Source organism: Tachyglossus aculeatus (genome assembly GCF_015852505.1).
Source record: "Tachyglossus aculeatus isolate mTacAcu1 chromosome 12 unlocalized genomic scaffold, mTacAcu1.pri SUPER_6_unloc_2, whole genome shotgun sequence".
Taxonomy (NCBI): domain Eukaryota; kingdom Metazoa; phylum Chordata; class Mammalia; order Monotremata; family Tachyglossidae; genus Tachyglossus; species Tachyglossus aculeatus.
In genome coordinates, this window is record NW_024044829.1 from 5807507 (window position 1) to 5830692 (window position 23186).

The 23186-nt window shown below is 47.0% G+C and overlaps 1 non-coding gene across 1 annotated transcript; it reads right to left on the reverse strand.

Moving 5' to 3' along the window:
• Positions 1 to 113: 113 nt before the first annotated feature.
• TRNAV-CAC lies at positions 114 to 186 on the reverse strand. The gene has a single exon. It is a non-coding gene; the product is annotated as a tRNA-Val (tRNA).
• Between the last annotated feature and the right edge of the window lie 23000 nt (positions 187 to 23186).

The window sequence follows — 23186 nt, forward strand, 5'->3', positions numbered from 1 at the left end:
TGCAGCGCGTGTAGACGCCTCGTTCAAGGTGTTTGAAAAGGAATGGTAGGAGGGAGATGGGGCGATAACTAGAAGGTGAGGTGGGGTCAAGAGAGGAAAATAAAGGCAAACGTTGTTTCCGCCCGGTTTTGAACAGGGGACCTTTCGCGTGTGAGGCGAGCGTGATAACCACTACACTACGGAAACCCACTCGGAATCCCGGAAATCAGGTGTCCAACTTGATTACCTTGTATCAGTGCTTAGAACAGTGCTTTTTTGCACATAGTAAGCGCTTAAAAAATACCGTAATCATTATTATGATTCCCTGGAGAGATAGAAATCTAGAGCAGAGACTAGAAAAAGTCCAGAAAACAACATATGAAACAAATATATGACTAAGGGCTACAGGTGGTATGGATTCCTGTCCCTTGCCCTGCAGGACTGGGCTGTTTAATAAGAGTCCAACAGTCATTGCTGTGATTGTTCTAAAGGCCCCAGACTTTGAGAACTTTTCTAAGACACCTGCTGCTTCATCGTCCGCTTGCCACTTCGGAAAGAGCAGGATAGGGCTCGAGGTTGAGGCCAGCGGTAGCTTCAGGGAGTCTTCCAAACACTCGAGGAGCAGGGGAGCAAGAGGGACGACCTTGGGCTGCCCCCGGTCCTCAGAGTGCCATGGTAGAGAGAACCCAGAACATTCTCCCATCTGCCTTGCCTATGCCTGCACACGTGCTCCTTTCTTGTTATTATGAACTCTGAGGTGCCTAAAAAGGACTGGGAGATGGCTGAAAATTTTTCCTCATTCGCTACATCCGTAAGGTTTTTCCCCGATGTGATTTCTCTGATGAATGACGAGGGACGAGCGACATCTGAAGGCTTTTCCACTTTCATGGCACCTGCAGGGGTTCTCTCCAGTGTGAATCCTCTGCTGTGCCATGAGGTGTGACTGCCGACTGAAGCCTTCCCCACATTCAACACATTTATTGGGCGTCTCTTTAGTGTGGGTTCTCTGATAACTGCTAAGGTCCAAGCGACGATGGAAGGGTTTTCTGCACTCTTCTCATTTGTAGGGTTTTTCTCCAGTGTGAACTTTAGGATGATCAATACAGACTGAGTGATGCCTGAAGGCTTTTCCACATTCATTACATTTGTAAGGTTTCTCTCCACCGTGAAGTCTCTGATGTTCAATGAGGTTCGAGCAATGAGCACAGGCCTTCCCACATTCGACACACTTATAATAATAATAATAATAACAATGGCATTTATTAAGCGCTTACTATGTGCAAAGCACTGTTCTAAGCCCTGGGGAGGTTACAAGGTGATCAGATTGTCCCACGGTGGGCTCACAGTCTTTATCCCCATTTTACAGATGAGGGAACCGAGGCACAGAGAAGTTAAGTGACTTGCCCAAAGTCACACAGCTGACAATTGATGGAGCCGGGATTTAAATCCCTAACCTCTGACTCCAAAGTCCATGCTCTCTCCCCTGAGCCACGCCGCTTCCACTTGTAGGATTTCTCCTCGTTATGAACTCTCTAATCGGAAATTAGTGTTGACTGACAGCTGAAACGTTTCCCGCATTCGGCACATTTAAAGTGTTTCTATCCAAAGGGAGTTCTTCGATGTTTAGTGAGGTACGACTGGTGGTTGAAGGTTTTTCCCCACTCGCTACATATGTATGAACCATAACTTCCCCTGCTCTCAACTGGCATTCCCATTTCTTAACTTCTCCTTCCCCTCTCCCACCCAGCTAATTCCCCCCGTTTTCCCCTCCACCCCGGAACCCCTTCCCAGAATCCCTCTCTACCATCGCCAGCCCTCAACTCTTCACTTCCAACAACCTCTCTCCCTCCCGTCCTCCGCGCCCCTACCCCATCCCAGTTTTCCTTTCTCATCGCCACCCCTCTTCCCCCTCCCCCCCTGCTCAGGCCCCCTCCAACTCGCCCCAATTCAAACCTTCCCCACCCCTCATACCCTTCCCCTTCCCTCCCCTCCCTCCACAGCTGCTGCCAAGTGTGGCCTTTGGAACCCCCGCTCCATTATACGTAAGCTCCCTTTCATCCTGGACCTATTCTTTTCCAGCTCTTCACTCCTCCTCTCCCTAACCGAAACATGGCTCTCTCCGGATGACATGGTCTCTTCTGCTGCTCTCTCCAGAGGAGGCTTCTTCTTCTCCCACTTCCCCAAACTGACCGGAAAATGAGGAAGTGTCGGTTTCCTTCTCGCTCCCCAATGTCGCTTTCGCACTACCCGTCCTCCCACTTTCCTTTCCTTCCCCTCCTTTGAAGTCCACATTATTCTCCTCTACCACCCTCTCCAGATTCTTGTAGCCTTCATCTACCGCCCCCGGGCCCCACCTCCAACATTTCTAACGATTTTGACCCCTTTCTCACTTTCCTTCTCTCCTTTTCCATGCCCACCCTGATCCTCAGAGACTTCAACATCCACATGGATGTCCCTGGTGACTCCTCTGAAGGCCTCCTTCTATCTCTCCTTGACGCTGCCAACCTCCTGCTCCACCCCACTTCGCCCACTCAGCAACTTGGTCACACCCTCTACCTCATAATCTCCTACCGCTGCACTTTCTCTACCCTCACCAACTCTGAAATCCTCTCTCTGATCATAAACTTCTCACCTGCCTCCTCACTCACACACCTCTCCCCTGTAAATCTATATTACTACCTCACAGAGACCTCTGCTCTCTCTACCCCATCCATCTTTCTCAGCGCCTCACATCCCATCTCGCCTCCCTTTCCTCTCTATCCAATCTTGATGATCAGATTACTGCTCTCAACTCTACCCTCTCTACTCAGCTCGTCTCCCTCGCTCCCCTTTCCCTTCTCCCCTCTCATACCACTAACGCACAGCCTTGGGTCACTGCCACTGTCCGCTTCCTTCGCTCTTATGCTCGAGCTTCCGAACGCTGCCGCGAAAGTCTAAGCACCAAGCCAATCTTGTTCACTTCAGATTCATCCTTTCCTGCCTTAACTCTGTCCTCTCCTCTGCCAGACAAAACTATTTCTCCTCCCTTATTGACACCCATGCCCGTCATCCCCGTTAGCTGTTCCGTACATTTAACTCCCTTCTCAGGCCCCTTGTTCCTCCCCCTCGTCCATCCCTCACTCCCAAGGATCTGGCCTCCTACTTCATTAGTAAAATTAACTCCATGAGGGCTGAGCTCCCCAAAGTCATTCCTCCCACTTCTCCAACCCCCACACTCTCAAAATTCTCCGCTACTATCCCATCCTTCCCAGCGGTATCTTCATATGAGATCTTCTCCCTCCTCTCAAGTGCTACACCATCCACCTGTGCTTCAGGCCCTATTCCCTCTCATCTTATCGAATCTCCTGCCCCTTCCCTCCTCCCCTCCTGAACTTCCATCTTCAACCGCTCACTCACCACTGGTTCCTTCCCCTCTGCCTTCAAACATGCCCACGTCTCCCCCATCCTAAAAAACCCTCCCTTGACCCCACCTCCACTTCTAATTATCACCCTATATCCCTCTTACCATTCGATTCCAAACGCCTTGAACGAGTCGTTTACACTCGCTTCCTCAAATACCTCAACGCCAACTCTCTCCTCATCATCAACTCTGTCCTCGACACCCTCCAATCTGGCTTCCGTTCCCTATACTCCACCGAAACTGCCCTCTCAAAGGTCACCAATGACCTCCTTCTTGCCAAGTCCAATAGTCCTACTCTATCCTAATCCTTCCCGACCACTCAGCTGCCTTCAACACTGTGGACAACCCCCTTCTCCTCAACACGCTATCCAACCTTGGCTTCACAGACTCCATCCTCTCCTGGTTCTCGTCTTATCTCTCCGGACGTTCATTCTCATCTCCTTTGCGGGCTTCTCCTCCCCCTCCCATCCCCTTACTGTAGGGGTTCTTCAAGGGTCTGTTCTTGGTCCCCTTCTGCTCTCTACCTACACTCACTCCCTTGGTGACCTCATTCACTCCCAAGGTATCACCTATGACACCCAAATCTACATCTCTGCCCCTGCTCTCTCTCCCTTCCTTCAGACTCGGGTCCCCTCCAGCGTTCAGGACATCTCCATCTGGATGTCTGCCCGCCAACTAAAACTCAATATGTCCAAGACTGAACTCCTTATCTTCCCTCCCAAACATTGCCCTCTCCCTGACTTTTCCATCACTGTAGATGGCACTACCATCCTTCCTGTCTAACAAGCCCGCAAACCTGGTGTCATCCTCGACTCTGCTCTCTCGTTCAACCTTCACATCCAATCCGTCATCAAAACCTGCCGGTCTCACCTCCGCAACATCGCCAAGATCCGCCCTTTCCTCTCCATAAAAACCGTTATCTTGCTGGTTCAGTCTCTCATCCTATCCCAACTGGATTAGTGCATCAGCCTCCACTCAGATTTCCCATCCTCCTGTCTCTCCCCACTTCAATCTGTACTTCATGCTACTGCCCGTATCATCTTTGTGCAGAAACACTCTCCAGTGGCTACCAGTCAACCTTTGTATCAATCAAGAACTCCTCACTCTCGGCTTCAAGGCTCTCCATCACCTCTTCCGTTCCTACCTCACCTCCCTTCTTTCCTTCTACAGCCCAGCCTTCACCCTCTGCTCCTCTGCCGCTAACCTCCTTACTGTGCCTTGTTCTCTCCTGTCCCGCCGTCGACCCCCGGCCCACGCCCTTCCCCTGGCCTGGAATGCCCTCCCTCCACATATCTGCCAAGATAGCTCTCGCCCCCTTTCAAATCCTTACTGAGAGCTCACCTCCTCCAGGAGAGCTTCCCAGACTGAGCCCCTTTTCCCCTCTCCTCCTCCCCATCCCACCCGCCCTTCTTCCTTCCCCTCTCCACAGCACCTGTATATGTTTGTACAGATTTATTACTGTATTTATTTTACTTGTATATATTTGCTATTATCTTTATTTTGTTAATGATGTGCATCTAGCTTTACTTGCATTTATTCTAATGACTTGACACCTGTCCACATATTTTGTTTCGTTGTCTGTCTCCTCCTTCTAGACTGTGAGCCCATTGTTAGGTAGGGACAGTCTCTATATGTTGCCAACTTGTACTTCCCAAGCGCTCAGTACAGTGCTCTGCACACAGTAAGTGCTCAATAAATGCGTTTGAATGAATGAATGAATTTGCCCAAGTTCACATAGTGGACAAGTGGCAAAGCCGGGATTAGAACCCAGTTTCTCTGATTCCCATTCTCAGTCTCTTTCCACTAGCCCACACTGCTTCTCAGATGTACCATCTAACACGCTGGACTGTCCCTCTTGTTACCCATTCCAGACATCATGGCTCAACAGCCCATCTACCCTACACCTCACAGGTGTGGCTCCTGTGTCATTGTGGACAAAGCAATGATCGGAGTGGAGTTTCCTGCCCCTTACATACCAGTTCGGTTGATCCCTCCTAACTCCTCTCCCCTGATCCTTCAGTTTCCTCACTTACAAAGAGCACGCAGGAGGTAGCAAAGGATTCCTCTGAGAACTCAGCTTACCCTGCGAGGGAGTCAGAGGTGTGTGAGGAAGCCAAAACTGGATCCTGGGAGATCTGAACCCGAAGAGAAGCAGTGTGGCCTAGTGGATAGATCATGAGCTCTGCTCTAGACTGTAAACTCATTGTGGACATGGAATATGTCTGCTTTATTGTTATAAGGTACTCTCCAAGTGCTTCGTAAGGTGCTCTACACACAATAAGAGCTAAAAAAATACAAATGACTGACTGACTCAGCTGCTTGTCAGCTGTGTGACCTTAGGCAAATCACTTAACTTCTCTGGGCCTCAGTTATCTGTAAAATGGGGATTATTGGAGACTGTGAGCCCCATCTGGAATAAGGACTGTGCCCAACCTGATTTGCTTGTATGCACCCCAGTACTTAGTACAGTGCGTGGCACATAGGAAGCACTTAACAAATACCATAAAATAAAGAGCAATAACAGTGGAAACCTTCTGTCTCTCAGGAAACGACAAATGTGGCGAGAGTGGCAATTGACCCCAGATACTAAACTCATTGTGTACACGAAATATGTCTGTTTGATTGTTATAAGATACTCTCCAAGTGCTTCGTAAGGTGCTCTGCACACAATAAGAGCTAAAAAAATACAAATGACTGACTGACTCTGCTGCTTGTCTGCTGTGTGCTGTCTGTTGTGTGCTTTCTGCCGTGTGACCTTGGGCAAGTCAATTAACTTCTCTGGGCTCTGTTAGCTTGGGCAAGAAGGGGACAGAGCTCAGAGGCTCATACCTGACAGTCTCTTCACCCTTAGTTTCAACAACTCTTAAGGGCTTAGTACAGTGCTAAGCTTTAGGATAGGTATAAGATAGTCATGTTCCACAATGGGCTCACAGTCTAAGTAGGAGGGAGAATAGGTATTGAATCCACATTTTGCAGATGAGGAAACTCAGGCACAAAGAGCTTAAGAGACTTACTCAAGGTCACACAGCAGAAAAATGGCAGAGTTGGGATTAGAACCCAGAGCCTCTGACTTCCAGAGGCCATGCTGCGCCTGACATGTAGGTATTGTCTCCTATTCAGGCCGTTATTTCAGACGTCCATATTTTATCATAAAATTCCATCACAGAGTAACATATCTGAATACAGCTTTCACCTAATTATTGCAATACACAAGACAATTGGTAGACGTAATTGTTATGGCAAAAATCGCCAGTGGTTGCCCATCCACCATCTCATCAAACAGAGGCTATAAGGCATTCAATCAGCTCTCTCCATCCTAACAAACCTCTCTGCCTTCCCATTACAACCCAGCGTCACACTTCACACCTCGAACACCAACCTACTCACTATTATTTTATCTTGTCTACCTTGCCACTGAACTCATGCTCAAATAACGATAATAATGATAATAATAATAGCATTTGTTAAGTGTTTATTATGCGTCAAACATTGTTCTAAGCACTGAGGCAGATACAAATTAATCAGGATGATTAACAGTCCCTGACCCACACTGGGTTCACAGTCTTAATTATCATTTTACAGATGAGGTAACTGAGGCAAAGAGAAGTAACATGACGATCAAAGTCACACAGCCAACCATTGGCGGAGCTGGGATTAGGACCCAGGTCCTTTTGAGTCCCAGGCCCATGCTCTCCACTAGGCCATGCTGCTTCCTTACATCTTCCCTCTGGCTTCGAACTCCATCCTCTTTCATATCTGACAGACCACTATTCTTCCCAACTTCAAAACCCTATTAAAATAATCTCTTTTCCTAATTCTTCCCTCGTTTATCTCTCACTTCCCGTGCTTTATGCCCTCCATTTTGCATTGCCTAAGCACTTGGGCTTGTATCTCTAAAACACGTTTATACTCACCCCAGTCCCCACACCCTTACATACATATCCTGATTTTCTGCTACTTCTCTTATTCAAAATTTATTTTCATGTCTGTCTTCCCAATGAGATGGCAAGCTCCTTTTATTTTTCTTTTTTTTAATGGCTTTGTTTAGTGCTTACTACATATCAAGCACTGGGATAGGTACAAGGTAATAAGTTGCATACAACCCCTTCTCACATAGTGCTGTCAGTCAGAGGGAGGAGGATTCTATGCCTATTTTATAGATGAGGTTACTGAGGCAGAGAGAAGGTAAGTGACTCCCCCAAGGTCATAGAGCAGATAGGTGGCAGAGCTGGGATTAGAACCCATGTCCTCTGACTCCTAGGCCTAGGCTCTTTCCACTAGGCCATGCTGCTTCTCCAATCCCCTTGATGGCAGAAGTCGTGTCTACAAAGTCTACTGTGGCATACAGTTAAGTATACAAAAACTCCTCACCTTTGGTTTTAAAGCACTCAATCACCTTGCCCTCTGCTACCTCACCTCACTACTCTCCTACTACAATTCAGCCTGCACACTTCGTTCCTCTAATGGTGACCTTCTCACTACACCTCAGTCTCATCTATCTCACTGGCAACCGCTCAACCAGATCCGGTCCCTGGCCTGGAACACTCTCCCGCCTCATATCTGACAGACAGTTGTTCTCCCTGGCTCCAAAGCCTTACTGAAGGGACATCTGTTCCAAGAAATCTTCCCTGATTAAACCTTCCTTTCCTCTTCTCCCACTCCCTTCTGCGTTGCCCTGACTTACTCCCTTCATTCATCCCCCCTCCCAGTCCCGTGGCTCTTGTCTTGTGTTGTCTTATCCTGTTGGGTTATCTCCACGTCATAGTGACGCCATGGACACATCTCTCCCAGAATGCCCCACCTCAATCAATCAATCAATCAATCAATCGTATTTATTGAGCACTTACTGTGTGCAGAGCACTGTACTAAGCGCTTGGGAAGTACAAGTCGGCAACACATAGAGACAGTCCCTACCCAACAGCGGGCTCACAGTCTAGAAGCGGGAGACAGAAAACAAAACCAAACATACTAACAAAATAAAATAAATAGAATAGATATGTACAAGTAAGATAAATAAATAAATAGAGCAATAAATATGTGCAAACATATATACATATATACAGGTGCTGTGGGGAAGGGAATGAGGTAAGATGGGGGGATGGAGAGGGGGAAGAGGGGGAGAGGAAGGAAGGGGCTCAGTCTGGGAAGGCCTCCTGGAGGAGGTGAGCTCTCAGTAGGGCCTTGAAGGGAGGAAGAGAGCTAGCTTGGTGGATGGACAGAGGGAGGGCATTTCAGGCCCGGGGGATGACGTGGGTCGGGGGTCGATGGCGGGACATCTGCGACATGGGACATGGCGGGACCTCCATCTGCAATCGTTCTGGCAGTTTATCCATAGAGTTCTCTTGTTCAAAATACGGAAGTGGTTTACCATTGCCTCCTTCTAAACAGGAACCCTGAGTCTCCACCCTCGACTCTCAACCAAGCCGTTGCTGCCCAGCATGGGTGAGCTTTGACGTGTGGCAGATTGCCTTCCACTGGCTAGCCACTCCCAAACTAGGAATAGAATGGCTATGCCTCTGCTTAACTCTCCCTCCATAGTAGAGCCTGGTAGGGTACTGGAAACTCTCCAGGTGCGGCTCTGAGAGGGGAGTACCTAATATAAGTCCTTAAAAATACAATTATTTTTCCGTGCATATGTATTAGTATTTTTGTTTGTGTATTCTTTTACTTATTCTATTTCATCCTGAAATCATTTAGTGACTCTTTCTTTAATGGCACCTTTGAAGTGCTTACTATGTTCCAGGCACTGTACTAAGCACTGTGGTAGATACAGAATAAACAGGTTGTACAAAAACTCCATCCCACATGAAGCTTTCATGGTATTTGTTAAGCACTTGCTATGTGTTAGACACTGTACTAAGTACTGGACTAGACACAAGCTAATCAGGTTGTCAGGTTGGACACAGTCCATGTCCCACATGAGACTCACAATCTTAATCCCTGTTTCACAGATGAGGGAACGGAGACCCATAGAAGTGAAGTGACTTGACGGATTTCACACAGCGGACCAGTGGCAGAGCTGGGATTAAAACCCAAGTCTTCTGACTCCCCCTCGTCCCCCTCTCCATCCCCCCATTTTACCTCCTTTCTTTCCCCACAGCATCTGTATATATGTATATATGTTTGTACATATTTATTACTCTATTTATTTGTTTATTATTTTACTTGTACATATCTATTCTATTCATTTTATTTTGTTAGTATGTTTGGTTTTGTTCTCTGTCTCCCCCTTTTAGACTGTGAGCCCACTGTTGGGTAGGGACTGTCTCTGTATGTTGCCAACTTGTACTTCCCAAGCACTTAGTACAGTGCTCTGCACACAGTAAGCGCTCAATAAATACGATTGATTGATCGATTGACTCCCAAGATCTTTCTAGGCCACGCGTCCTCCACCTTTTTAATTCTCCTTTATCAACTCTGGCAAGGTCCTCCGAGATCTGAAGGGAATGTGTGTGTATGAGGTCTACTTCACTATCCTGCTTACAGTACAAGTAGTCCTAGGGGCTTCTGGGAACATCACCCTCGTGATATTTTTCATCCGCTCCAGCCTGAGGCCCATTGACAAGGTCGTTACTCACCCAAGACTAATCCCAGAGACCACGGAGGCTTGGAAGATGGAAGATTTCCTGGACACCGTTGGCTGCAAAATCCTCCTTTACTGCTACTGTGTGGTCCAGCGCCTTTACACCTGCACCGCGTGCCTCCTGAGTGTGTTCCAGGCCATCACCCTCAGTTCTGGGACCTCGTTGTGGGCCCAAATCAAAGACAGAGCCCCCCGATCCATCAGTCTCTTGTGCCTTCGCTTCTGAATCCTCACTTCGCTCCTTTTGTTACCGTGCTGATGTATAAAACCGGCCCTCAGAACTAGACCGGGGTCCAGAGTATATTTCATTTAAAATATTGTTCATCAGTCAGTGTCAGCGCTGGCATCACCCTGACGAATTTCATCATTTTCATCCTTCGTGATCTGCTCTTTATAGGACTCATGAGCGGGGCCAGCGTCGTCATGACGTTTCTACTGCACAGGCACCAAAATTTAGTCTGGCATCTGCACAGACCGACAGGCACCTCTCCAGACTGACGCCTAAGGTTTGAGTGGCCAAATGTGTTATTTTCCTAGTCACTTTGTACGACTTCATGTACGGAAGCAATTCGGTCACCTTGAACGTGTTATTGAACTCCATGGCCAAGTCTCCCCTCTTACTGAATATCCATTCGGCTTTGTCGTTCGTCTTCTCGGCTCTAAGTCTGCTCCTGATTGTCAACAGTAACAGGAGAACCTCCGGGGCAGACTTTCTGAGGAAAGACCCGCTTTCTGCATCAACCTAGTTTAAGGCCGCAGCAGAGCCCCAAGCAGCCAGGAGAGAAGAAGTTCGGAGAGACTGTAAAATAATTATGTGCAGGGAACATATCCGCTAATTCTGTTGTATCATACTCTCCCAAGCGCTCAGTACAGTTCTGTGCAATAGTAAGTGCTCATTAAATGCCATTGATTACTGATTGATTGAGAAACCTAGTGCACCTTCCCCAGTAAAGTTCTCCACAGTTTTCATGTGCACATCAATGACCTATATATTGTAAATACTTTATTTCGACACATGTCTGTCTCCCCCTCTAACCTGTAAGTGTGCTGTGGGCAGGGAACGTGTCTGGCAAATCTGGGGTATAGGACTCTTTCAAGTAACTCTCTCTCAACTTGTACTTCCCAAGGGCTCTGCACACAGTAAGTGCTCAATAAATACGATTGAATGAGTGAATGAATTAGTTTAGTGCTGTGCATGTAGTAAGCGCTCAATAAATGCCTTTGGTAATGATGATGTTGATAATGAAGTTTAGCTTTTCCTGGATGAAGTGAGACCTGCATTTCAGCCATGAGACAGCCTGAAATCCTCACTACTGGGTTCAAAGCTCTCCATCACCTTGTCCCCTCCTACCTCTCCTCCCTTTTTTCCTTCTTCATCCCAGCCCTCACACTGTGGTCCTCTTGTGCTAACCTTCTCACTATGCCTCATTCTAGCCTGCCCCGCCGTCGACCCCTGGCTCACGTCCTACCTCTGACCTGGAATTTCCTCCCTCCTCAAATGCTCCAAACTAGCACACTTCCCTCCTTCAAAGCCCTACTGTAAGCTTACCTTCGACAGGAAGCCTTCCTAGACTAAGCCCCCCTTTTCCTCTGCTCCCCCTCCCATCCCCATCACCTCCACTCTCTCCCTATTCTCCACACCCTCCCCATTCCGCAGTATTTGTGTGTATATATGTAATATTTATAATTTTATTTATTTTATTAGTGATGTATATACATCTATAAATCTAGCTATGTTTATGCTACTGATGCCTGTTTACTTGTTTTGATGTCTGTCTTCCCCTTTCTAGATTGTGAGCCCGTTCTTCGCAGGGATTGTCTCTATTTGTTGCTAAATTGAACTTTCAAGCACTTAGCACAGTGCTTTGCACACAGGAAGCACACAGGAAGCACTGAATAAATACGATTGAATGAAAGAAAGAATTAAGAAGCCTCTACTCCCTTTTCTGCGCATAGTAAGCCCTCGATAAATACCACTGATTTTGTATTTTGTGTCTACCCCAGTGCTTAGAACAGTGCTTAGCACATAATAAGTTTTAAAAAAAGGAGGCTTCACCAGCCTTACACTGCTCAGGAACATTTTTGGCACTTTTTTCATCTAATTGATTTAATGCCACGTTTTGTATCTTGCTGTTCATTCTTTCTTTACTTTCTGCTTCGTTAGCATCACTAATCGTATCTACCAAACTATCGATATATGTATCTATATATGATATACATATCACTGTCATATTATGTCACCATCACGTATCACTATATGGACAATGATATTTGAATATATACATATCTACTATATAGATAATATACATATCATATATATACACATATGATAATAATGCATATGCATATGAGAAGCAGCGTGGCTTAGTGGAAAGAGAAGGGGCTTGAGAGTCAGAGGTCATGGGTTCTAATCCCGGCTCCACCACTTGTCCCCTGTGTGACTTTGGGCAAGTCACTTAACTTCTCTGTTCCCCAGTTACCTCATCTGTAAAATGGGGATTAAGACTGTGAGCCCCACGTGGGACAACCCGATAACCTTGTATCTATCCCAGCGCTTAGAACAGTGCTTGGCACATAGTGAGCACTAACAAATACCATTATTATTATTATTATTATTATTATTATTATTATTATTATTATTATTATTCTGGCCCTGCTACTTGTCTGTTATGTGACCTTGGGCAAGTCATTTCACTTCCCTAGGCCTCAGTTACCTCATGTGTGAAAAATGGGGATTATGAAATTGAGCCCAGTCCAACCTGATTAACTTGTATCTACCACAGCACTTAGAACAGTGCTTGGCACATAGTAAGTGCTTAACAAGTACCATCATTATTATTACATATATGAGTAGTGATATGCATGATTAGTAATGCATACATGTATCATTGTCTTTCATATTCAAATAAGACATCACTGACGTTGTAGGGTTTCTTTATTATGATAATTGTTAAGCCCTTGCTATTTGCCTGCCATTCTACTAAGCTCTGGGGCAGATAAAAGTTAATCAGGTTGGACACCGTCCATGTCCCACATGGAGCTCACAGTCTTAATTCCATTTGACAGATGAGAGAACTAAGATACAAAGAAGTTAAGCGAGTTGCTAGAGGTCTAATTCATTTCATGCCAGATTTTGTATCAGTTAGTTTTCCTTTCTTTCTGCTTTGTTAGCATCACTAATCCTATCTCGTCTATCCATCTACCTATGCAGACATATTGTATATTATATATATATATGTCTATTCATATATTGATATGGTATTTTAAGTGCTTACTGCATGTAGTGGTTTATAAGATTAGTGATATTAATATGCAGACATGTATATATGCATATATAGATATAGATATATCATGGCTTTCAATGTCAAATAAGACACCATTGACAGTGTTGCTTTTATATGGCATTTCTTCGGGGCTTACTATATGCAGGTACTGTAATACGCACCAGAGTAGATCCAGGTTCATCAATTTTGACACAGTCCATTTCCCACAGGAGGCTTGTATTCTTAATCTCTATTTCACAGATGAGGTAACTAAAGCATAGAGAAGTGAAGTAGTTTGCCCAGGTCACATAAAGGGTAAGTGGTGTGTGATGAGCCCACAGTGAGTGGCCTTACTAGTGACTATTTGTGATCCCACAAAGAAGAAGGAAGAGACTGGTGACGGCACTGATGGGCTATATTTGAGGCAGGTAATTGTAAGCCTGTGGTGGGGCAGCATGGAAGTAGGCGTGGCTTTCTCTCCCTCTTCTTCCAGGTAACGGGCCTGGACCAATCAATGGCTACCACGTAGAACCACAGCTGCGATGCCTAGGTCAGATGAAAGGCAGCCGTTTTCAATCCGCGAGAAGGCACATAGAAAGCAAAGGGCACGCAGGAGGCGCGCAGAGAAATAGAGGGAAGCATCTGGAGCAGAAGCAGCACAGAGATGCAAGCATTGAAGTAGCGGGCAGCTGAAGCTGGAGAGCAGCACTCAAAAGCTTTAGAAGGCAGTAGCACTTGGAAGCAGGAAGAAGAAGCATCAGCAGAATGGGATCTATTGACCAGCAGACTGGTGTTGGACCCTTGGTGGAGTGAAGTGAGAGAGTGTGTGTATGTGTTACTCCCTTGCATGTTGGTAAAGCTAAGTTAAAACTTTTCCATAGTAATCTTGGTGATCATAAATGTGGTTTGACTTTATTCATTCATTCATTCATTCATTCATTCAACGAATCGTATTCATTGAGTGTTTACTTAGTACAGAGCACTGTACTAGACGCTTGGAAAGTACAATTCAGTAACAAAGACAATCCCTGCCCACAACGGGCTTACAGTCTAGAAGCGGGGAGACAGACATCAAAACAAGTAAACAGGCACCAATAACATCAATATAAACAAATAGAACCATATATATATATATATATATATATATATATATGCATATAAATATGTATATATATATCAGTATATATCTATCATTAATAAAATAAATAGAATTATAAATACGAACCTATATATACACACAAGTACTGTGATCCCTGGCAAGAAAAGTCTAGATATTGGAATTCCTGGATATCTTCTGCGTTGGCTGGGCCGAGTATGGCCAGCTCAGGGTCAGAGGATTGTTCACCTTTTGCCTTAAATAATATTTCTTAAGCACTTACTATGTGCCAAGCGCAGTTCGAAGTGCTGGGCACCATACAAGCTAATCTGGTTGGATCCATCCCACATCCCACATAGGTCTCCTAGTCCTAATCCCCCTTGGACAGGTGAGAGAACTGAGGCCCAGAGGAATGATTTGGCCAAAGCCACCCAGCAGATGAATGATAGAGCCTGGACGAGAACTCAGGTCCTTGGGCTTACAGGCCCAGATTCTATCTACTGATTCTTCGCTGGCTTCAATCACTGGTGTTTCCCTCTCCCTCCAGCTCCACTCATCTCTGAGAATACTCGAGTCCACACCGACACCGGTGTGCAGGTCCATTTGGATGACTTTGGCTGGGTGATTAGTAGGTTCTACATACTGAACTACCAGATTTTAAAGAACGGCACCAAAGTCTATATCAAAGTGGGAGAGTTCACGCCCTTAGCCCCAGCTGGCCAAGACTTCACCATCAGTGAGGAGAGAATAATGTGGGACAGACTGTTTTCTGAGGTAAGAAAGGAAGAAGGGGGAGGAGGAGGAGCTGGAGGAGAAGAAGGAGAAAGCAAGAGCAGGAGGAGGAGGAGACGGAGGAGGGTGGGATGACCTGCATCCTACAACAGATGGCCTTCAGACTCGTCTTCTCCTGAAATGGCCATTTGTGACGTGTGGTCAAAACGACCATAGTGGTCCTGGCCTTCAGGGCTACTGGTCAAGGGAGCAGAATGAGGACGTATTTGGGGCCCAGGACGCTTTCCTCCAACATCTGTGTATCCTCCCTCATCCTAGTGTGCTTCTGCACGGTCTGGCTGGGGACTAACCCGCCCCTGCCCCTGATCGCTGATGTGGACGTGGCGTCCGAGGCCGGAGCCATCCTCGTCCAGTGCAATGAGTGCCCTGCTATCACCTTCAACTGTGTCCTGGGCTACCTGGGGCTTTTTGCCCAGTTCAGCCTCACGGTGGCCTTCCAGGCCAAGATGTTATTTGACAGCTTCAAGGAGACCAGTTCATGCTGGTGTCCAGCCCATCCTCAGCCCCACAGCCCTCCTGTCCATAACCATAATTTATTTTAATGTCTTTCTCCTCTCTGGCCTGAAAGCTTCTTGTGGGCAGGGAGAGTGCTTTCCAACTTTATTCTATTGCGCTCTCCCAATTGTTTAGTACAGTACCCTGCACACAGTAAGTTCTCAATAAACACAACTGATCAATCGGTCTACTGAGGAGCCATTATTGGATGGGATCCGAGACTGTATTTGTCACGAGCCTCTACCTCCTGCCTCTACCTCCTTCATTTCGCTCCTCAACTCTCCGCAATCTGTTGTCTCCCCTCTCCTTGCACTGAAAGAAGCCATCCTTGCCAAAGTCTTCAATGACTTCTTCCTCACCTAATCGAACAGGCTGTACTCCACCCTAATCCTCCTTGACCACTAGCAGCCCTTACCCCTGAGGACCTCCCTCACCTTAATCCTGGGAACAGTCGCCAGGATATCTCTAAGTGCTATCTTCTAAGTGTTTAGTACAGTGCTCGGCACACAGTGAGTGTTCAAAGAATACAAACTGATTGGTTGATCTATGAGTCAGTATCTATTGCCGTTATGTATTCTGTCGATCTTCCTCATGATGCTCTCCCTGATTGCATTTCCTCCCAAGATAGCTTTTGCTGTCAAGCAGGCACCTGACAGCACCCACAGCCACTTCCATCCGGACTGCTATATTGCCCTTTCACAAGTACTTAGTACAGTGCTCGGATCACAGAAAGTGCTCAATCAAAATCATTGACTGGCTAATCCCCAAAAATTACTTCCCGGTCTCGTTGCAGCTTTCCCTACCAGAGATAAGGGGAAGGTTTGGACTTACTTCCCACTTCCCTAATAGTGCCTGGGGTTTTTCTTCTCTGCGTCTCTGTTCCATCATCACATGACAATTCAACACACTTTTTTTTCAATGCTATTTGTTAATCGCTTCCTGGGTTCCAGGCACTGAACAAAGCATAAGATAATCAAGTTGGAGATAGTCCCTTGTCCCACATGAAGCGCAGTCTTCATCCCCATTTCACAGATGAGGTAACCAAGGTAACTGAGGCCCAGAGAAGCGAGTGACTCACCAAGGGTCACACATCAGGTAAGTGGTGAATCGGGGATTAGAACCCAGGTCCTCTAAATTCCAGGCCCGAGCTCTTTCTGCTATGCCCTGACACTTATGTGCCGTCTCCCGTCCTACCCATTACAGATACTTTAACAAACACTACCAGCATCTCATGGCCTTGGTGTTTGCTGTGGAGGAGATCAACAAGTACCCCGCCTGATAACCAATATTTCTCTGGGCTTCCACCTCTTCAACGTCCACTTCCAGGGGTTGAACAAGCCCGAAACGTCCACCGGGGACAACCGGGATGGTTCCCAACTACGACTGTGATCCAGAGCAGCGGGACAAACTACTGGCTGTCATAGGAGGGATGTGGACAGCAGTGTACGTGACTGGCTCCTGGATGCTGGGACCTCATAAACTCCCCAAGGAGTCCCTACGGCTAGGGGCAGACCATTGTTAGGTTGTTGTTGTTGTCATTTTGTGGTATTTCTTAAGCCCTTCGTTTATACAAGCCACGGCACTAAGTGTTGCCCATAGGCATTTCCACGCAGGGAAATACTTTGAAGGGGCCAAAATCAATGAAATGGACTTACATCTCTGACCGGAAGGAAAAAGGCAGACGACCTGTAGACTGTAAGCCACCTGTCTGCAGGGAGCCTGTCTACCAGCTCTATTGCACTCTCCTAGATACAAATTATGTGTATGATTCCCAAGATACAAACTAACGAGGTTAGACACATTCTATGTCTCAGTGGGGCTCATTGTCTTGATCTCCATTTTACAGATGAGGGAACTGAGGGACAGGCAAGGAAAGCGAGTGCCCAGGGTCACACAGCAGACAAGGGATGGAGCCGTGATAAGGACCCAGTGCCTCTGACTCCCAGGCCCGTGCGCTTTCTACTATACCATGCTATTCCCTTAACCTGGGAACTCCCTCTTCCTCACAGCCGTCTACAGCTCTTCTCACATTCAAATCTCTCCTAAAATCCCACCTCGTCCAAGAACCCTTCAACAGTTGATTTGCCAGCCCCCTGAGTGTTATCATCCATTTAGCCAAATTAGCACTCGTGAATCTATTCAGTAATTACTAATTATGGTATTTATTATGCATTTACTAGGTTCCAGGCGATGTTCTAAGCCCTTGGGTGGGTACACGATAGTTGGGTTGGATACAGTCACTCTCTTACATATGGCTCACAGTCGCAATCCCCATTTTACAAATGAGGTACCTGAGGCAGAGAAAATTTAAATGACTTGCCTATGGTCACACAGCAGACAAGCAGCGTGCCAGTATTAGAACTCATGATCTCCTGATTCCCAGGCCAGGGCTCTATTTACTAGGTCACGCTGTTCAAACTAACGGATATAGATACACAGAATTACTTATTTGGTACACCTGATTGGTACTTTTTTGTAGTTCATTTTCCCTGTTACGATGCAAGATCAGGGAGTGTGTCACTTTCTTAATAGTTAGGGTACTTGTTAGGCACTTATTATGTTTCAAGCAATGTTCAGGTTCAGGGGAAAATATGAGATGATCAGGTCAGAACGTGCCCCTGTCCCACATTAGGTTCCCAGTGGACAAAGGAAGGAGAACAAGTATTGGAGGCCCATTTTACAAAATAGGAAGTAAAGCAACTTGCCCAAGATTTCTGAGCAGGCATGTGGCATAGCTGGGATTAGAACACAGGTTCTCGGGGTCTTAGGCCTATGCTATTTCCTCTACGCCACTCTACTCAGTGGTATTCTATGCTTCCCAGGTGCTGAATACAATGCAATACACCACGGGAAGCAGTGCTTAACTAGTATCAATTTTCCGATGGCCCACGGTACATCCCCAGGGAGGGAATACTTTTATTCATTCATTCATTTGCATTTATTGAGCGCTTACTATGTGCAGAGCAAGTATAAATCGGCAACATGTAGACACGGTTCCTACCCAACAACGGGCTCACAGTCTAGAAGGGGGAGACAGACAACCAAACAAAAGAAATAGACAGGTCTTAATACCATCAGAATAAATAGAATTATAGATATGCATCTCCTCCTGCCTTCAGGACATCTCCATCTGGATGTCCGCCCGCCACCTAAAGCTCAACATGTCGAAGACTGAGCTCCTTGTCTTCCCTCCCAAACCTTGTCCTCTCCCTGACTTTCCCATCTCTGTTGACGGCACTACCATCCTTCCCGTCTCACAAGCCCGCAACCTTGGTGTCATCCTCGACTCCGCTCTCTCGTTCACCCCTCACATCCAAGCCGTCACCAAAACCTGCCGGTCTCAGCTCCGCAACATTGCCAAGATCCGCCCTTTCCTCTCCATCCAAACCGCTACCCTGCTCATTCCAGCTCTCATCCTATCCCGTCTGGACTACTGCACTAGCCTTCTCTCTGATCTCCCATCCTCGTGTCTCTCTCCACTTCAATCCATACTTCATGCTGCTGCCCGGATTATCTTTGTCCAGAAACGCTCTGGACATATCACTCCCCTCCTCAAAAACCTCCAATGGCTACCGATCAATCTGCGCATCAAGCAGAAACTCCTCACCCTGGGCTTCAAGGCTCTCCATCACCTCGCCCCCTCCTACCTCACCTCCCTTCTCTCCTTCTACTGCCCAGCCCGCACCCTCCGCTCCTCCACCGCTAATCTCCTCACTGTACCTCGCTCTCGCCTGTCCCGCCATCGACCCCCGGCCCACGTCATCCCCCGGGCCTGGAATGCCCTCCCTCTGCCCATCCGCCAAGCTAGCTCTCTTCCTCCCTTCAAGGCCCTACTGAGAGCTCACCTCCTCCAGGAGGCCTTCCCAGACTGAGCCCCTTCTTTGCTCTCCCCCTCGTCCCCCTCTCCATCCTCCCGTCTTACCTCCTTCCCTTCCCCACAGCACCTGTATATATGTATATATGGTTGTACATATTTATTACTCTATTTATCTATGTATTTATTTATTTTACTTGTACATTTCTATCCTACTTATTTTATTTTGTTGGTATGTTTGGTTCTGTTCTCTGTCTCCCCCTTTTAGACTGTGAGCCCACTGTTGGGTAGGGACTGTCTCTATGTGATGCCAATTTGTACTTCCCAAGCGCTTAGTACAGTGCTCTGCACATAGTAAGCGCTCAATAAATACGATTGATTGATTGATTGATTGATTGATCAGTAATAAAACAGAGTAATAAATATGTACAAATTTATACAAGTGCTGAGGAGAGGGGAAAGGAGTTGGGTGGGGGGATAGTGGGCGGTGGGGAAGGGAGGAGGAGGAGGAGGGAAAAGTCTGAGAAGGCCTCCTGGAGGAGGTGAGCTCTCAGTAGGGCTTTGAAGGAAGGAAAAGAGCTAGTTAGAGAAGCAGCGTGGCTCAGTGGAAAGTGCACGAGTTTTGGAATAAGAGGTCATGTGTTCAAATCCCGGCTCCGCCAATTGTCAGCTGTGTGACTTTGGGCATGTCACTTCTCTGTGCCTCAGTTACCTCATCTGTAAAATGGGGATTAAAACTGTGAGCCCCCCGTGGGACAACCGGATCACCTTGTAAACTTCCCGGCGCTTAGAAGTGCTTCGCACATAGTAAGTGCTTAATAAATGCCATTATTATTATTAGTTTGGCGGATGTGTGGAAGGAAGGCATTCCAGGCCAGAGGTAGGACATGGGCCAGTGGTCGACGGCAGGACAGGCGAGATCGAGGCACAGGGAGGAGGTTAGCAGCGGAGGAGTGGAGTGTGAGGGCTGGGCTGTAGAAGGAGAGAAGGGAGGTGAGGTTGGAGGGGGCGAGGTGATGGAGAGCCTAGAAGCTGAGAGATAGCTGTGCTTGCTTCATGCGAAGGTTGATAGACAACCACTGGAGATTTTTGAGGAGGGGAGTAACATTCCCAGAGCGATTCTGTACAAAGATAATCCGGGCAGCAGAGTGAAGTTTAGACTGAAGCGGGGAGAGACAGGAGCATGGGAGATCAAAAAGGAGGCTGATGCAGTAATACAGTCAGGATAGAATGAGAGATTGAACCAGCAAGGTAGTGGTTTGGATGGAGAAGAAAGGGTGCATCTTGGCGATGTTGTGGAGGTGAGACAGGCAGGTTTTTGTGATGGTTTGGATGTGTGGGGTGAATGAGAGAGCGGAGTCGAGGATGACGCCAAGGTTGCGGGCTTGTGAGACGAGAAGGATAGTAGTGCTGTCTACAGTGAGGGAAAGTCACCGTGAGGACAGTGTTTGGGAGGGAAGATGAGGTGCTCAGTTTTGGACATGTTGAGTTTTAGATGGCGGGCAGACATCCAAATGGGGATGTCCTCAAGGCAGGAGGAAATACGAGCCTGGAGGGAGGGAGAGAGAATGGGGGTTAAGATGTAGATTTGGGTGTCATCAGCGTAGAGATGATAGTTGAAGCAATGGGAGCGAATGAGTTGGTATCGATGGAGAACAGAAGGGGACCAAGAACTGACCCTTGAGGAACCCCTACAGTAAGGGGATGGGAGGGGGAGAAGGAGCCCGTGAAGTAGACTGAGAAGGAACGACCAGAGAGATAAGAAGAGAACCTGGAGAGGAGGGAGTCTGTGAAGCCAAGGTTGGGTAGCGTGTTGAGGAGAAGGGGGTGGTCCACAGTGTCCAAGGTAGCTAAGAGGTCTAGGAAGATTAGGATAGAGTAGGAGCCATTGTATTTGGCAAGAAGGAGGTCATTGGTGACCTTTAAGAGGACAGTTTCGGTGGAGTGTAGGGGACGGAAGCCAGATTGGAGGGGTTCTAAGAGAGAGTTGGAGTTGAGGAATTCGAGGCAACTAGTGTAGATGACTTGTGCTAGGAATTTGGAAAGGAAGGGCAGGAGGGAAATAGGGTAATAATTAGACGGGGAAGCGGGGTCAAGAGAGGGTTTTTTTAGGATTGGGGAGACTTGGACTTGTTTGAAAGCAGAGGGGAAGGTACTAGTAGAAAGTGAATGGTTAACGATGGAAGTTGAGGGTGTACTTCAAAGGAGCCAATGAAAATCAATGAAATGAAATGGTGTCTTTGCCCAGAATAGAAAAGGCTGAGCCCCTGTAGACTTCAAGATCCTTAAGCAGGAAGCTTGTCTCCCATCTCCACTGTACTCCTGCAAACACGTGGTGCAGGTTTCTTCACCTAATAAATGCTCAGCAAATTCCATGAATTGATTGATCGATTTGGAAACTCGGAGCAATGACGTCTGCCGGTCCGTATGTCCACTCCAGATTCCCCTCTTCCCCCGTTTTGTCTCCCATGTAGATCTGCTATGGAACAGAGGACCCCCACTCTCAGACATAAGGCCCAGCTCCCGTCTCTCTATCTCTGCAGTTTCCCCAGATCTGCCCTTAGGGATGGTTCGTCTCATGAAACATTTCCATTGGGTCTGTATCAGCCTTCTGCTTACTGATGATATTGGAGGCGAGATGTTTCCTATGGTCTTAGAGGAGATGGCCAAGAATAACATCTGTATGGCTAAAGATACAAGAGTCAATCCCTGATTCTAATCAATCATAAATACAACCACAGACTAATTATTACATCAACGAATGTGGTCGCTGCCTATGGGGATATATTCTTTATACTTGCAGTTTAATATTCTATGGAGAATAGCCCCATTCTCGGCAAAGTCTCGGTCACCTATCCGACTGGGATTTGACAACAAACTCCTATATCAGAAATAACACCTTTTTCTAAGGCTCCTTGTCAGTTTCAGTCCATACAAAGATGATTCCGGGTTACAGGGATATCGAAAGGGTCTTGAACCCTTGGAAATATCCACAAGACGTGATTCTATCGAGATTCTAGCTGTGGGCCTTTGATTGTACTGATCCACTGGGACTGCGTGATGAAATTAGTACATTGGAGAGCAGGCCCTTGGACTTCTGGGACATGAACCTGTCTCCCTAGAATTACAGCATGTAGAGCGCTGTGTATGTCATAAGTCACGCTCTCCACCAAGAGATCTGGGCCGTGAATGAAATGGAGATGTCAGGAGTTGGACTGAGTCAGATCCCTTGTCCATGGCAGGAAATTCCTACCCCTCTCCTCCTTCCCTGTGGCCCAGCCTAGGGAGGCTCCTGTCCTCCTGATGGTCCTGGCAAGAAGATTCCACGTATTCAAATTCCTGGGTACCTCCAGCGTGGGTTGGGCCAAGTGTGGCCATCTCAGGGTCAGAGGATCATTCACGTTTTTGCCTTAAATAATATTTGTTAAGCACTTACTATATGCCAAGCACGGTTTTAAGTGCTGGAGAACATACAAGCTAGTACAGTTAGGCCCAATCCATATCCCACATGGGGCTCTCAGCCTTAATTCTCCTTGGAAAGATAAGGGAACTGAGGACCAAAGAAATGAAGCGACTTACCCAAGGTCACTCAGCAGACCAGAGGCCGAGCCTGGATGATAAACCGGGTCCTTGTGACTCCCTGGCCGCTCTATCCACTAGGAAATAGTGCTTTTATGGTGACTTCAATCACCCGTATTTCTCTCTCCCTCTAGCTCCACTCGTCCCTGAACAATGCGAGGGCCCACACCGGCACTGGTGAGCAG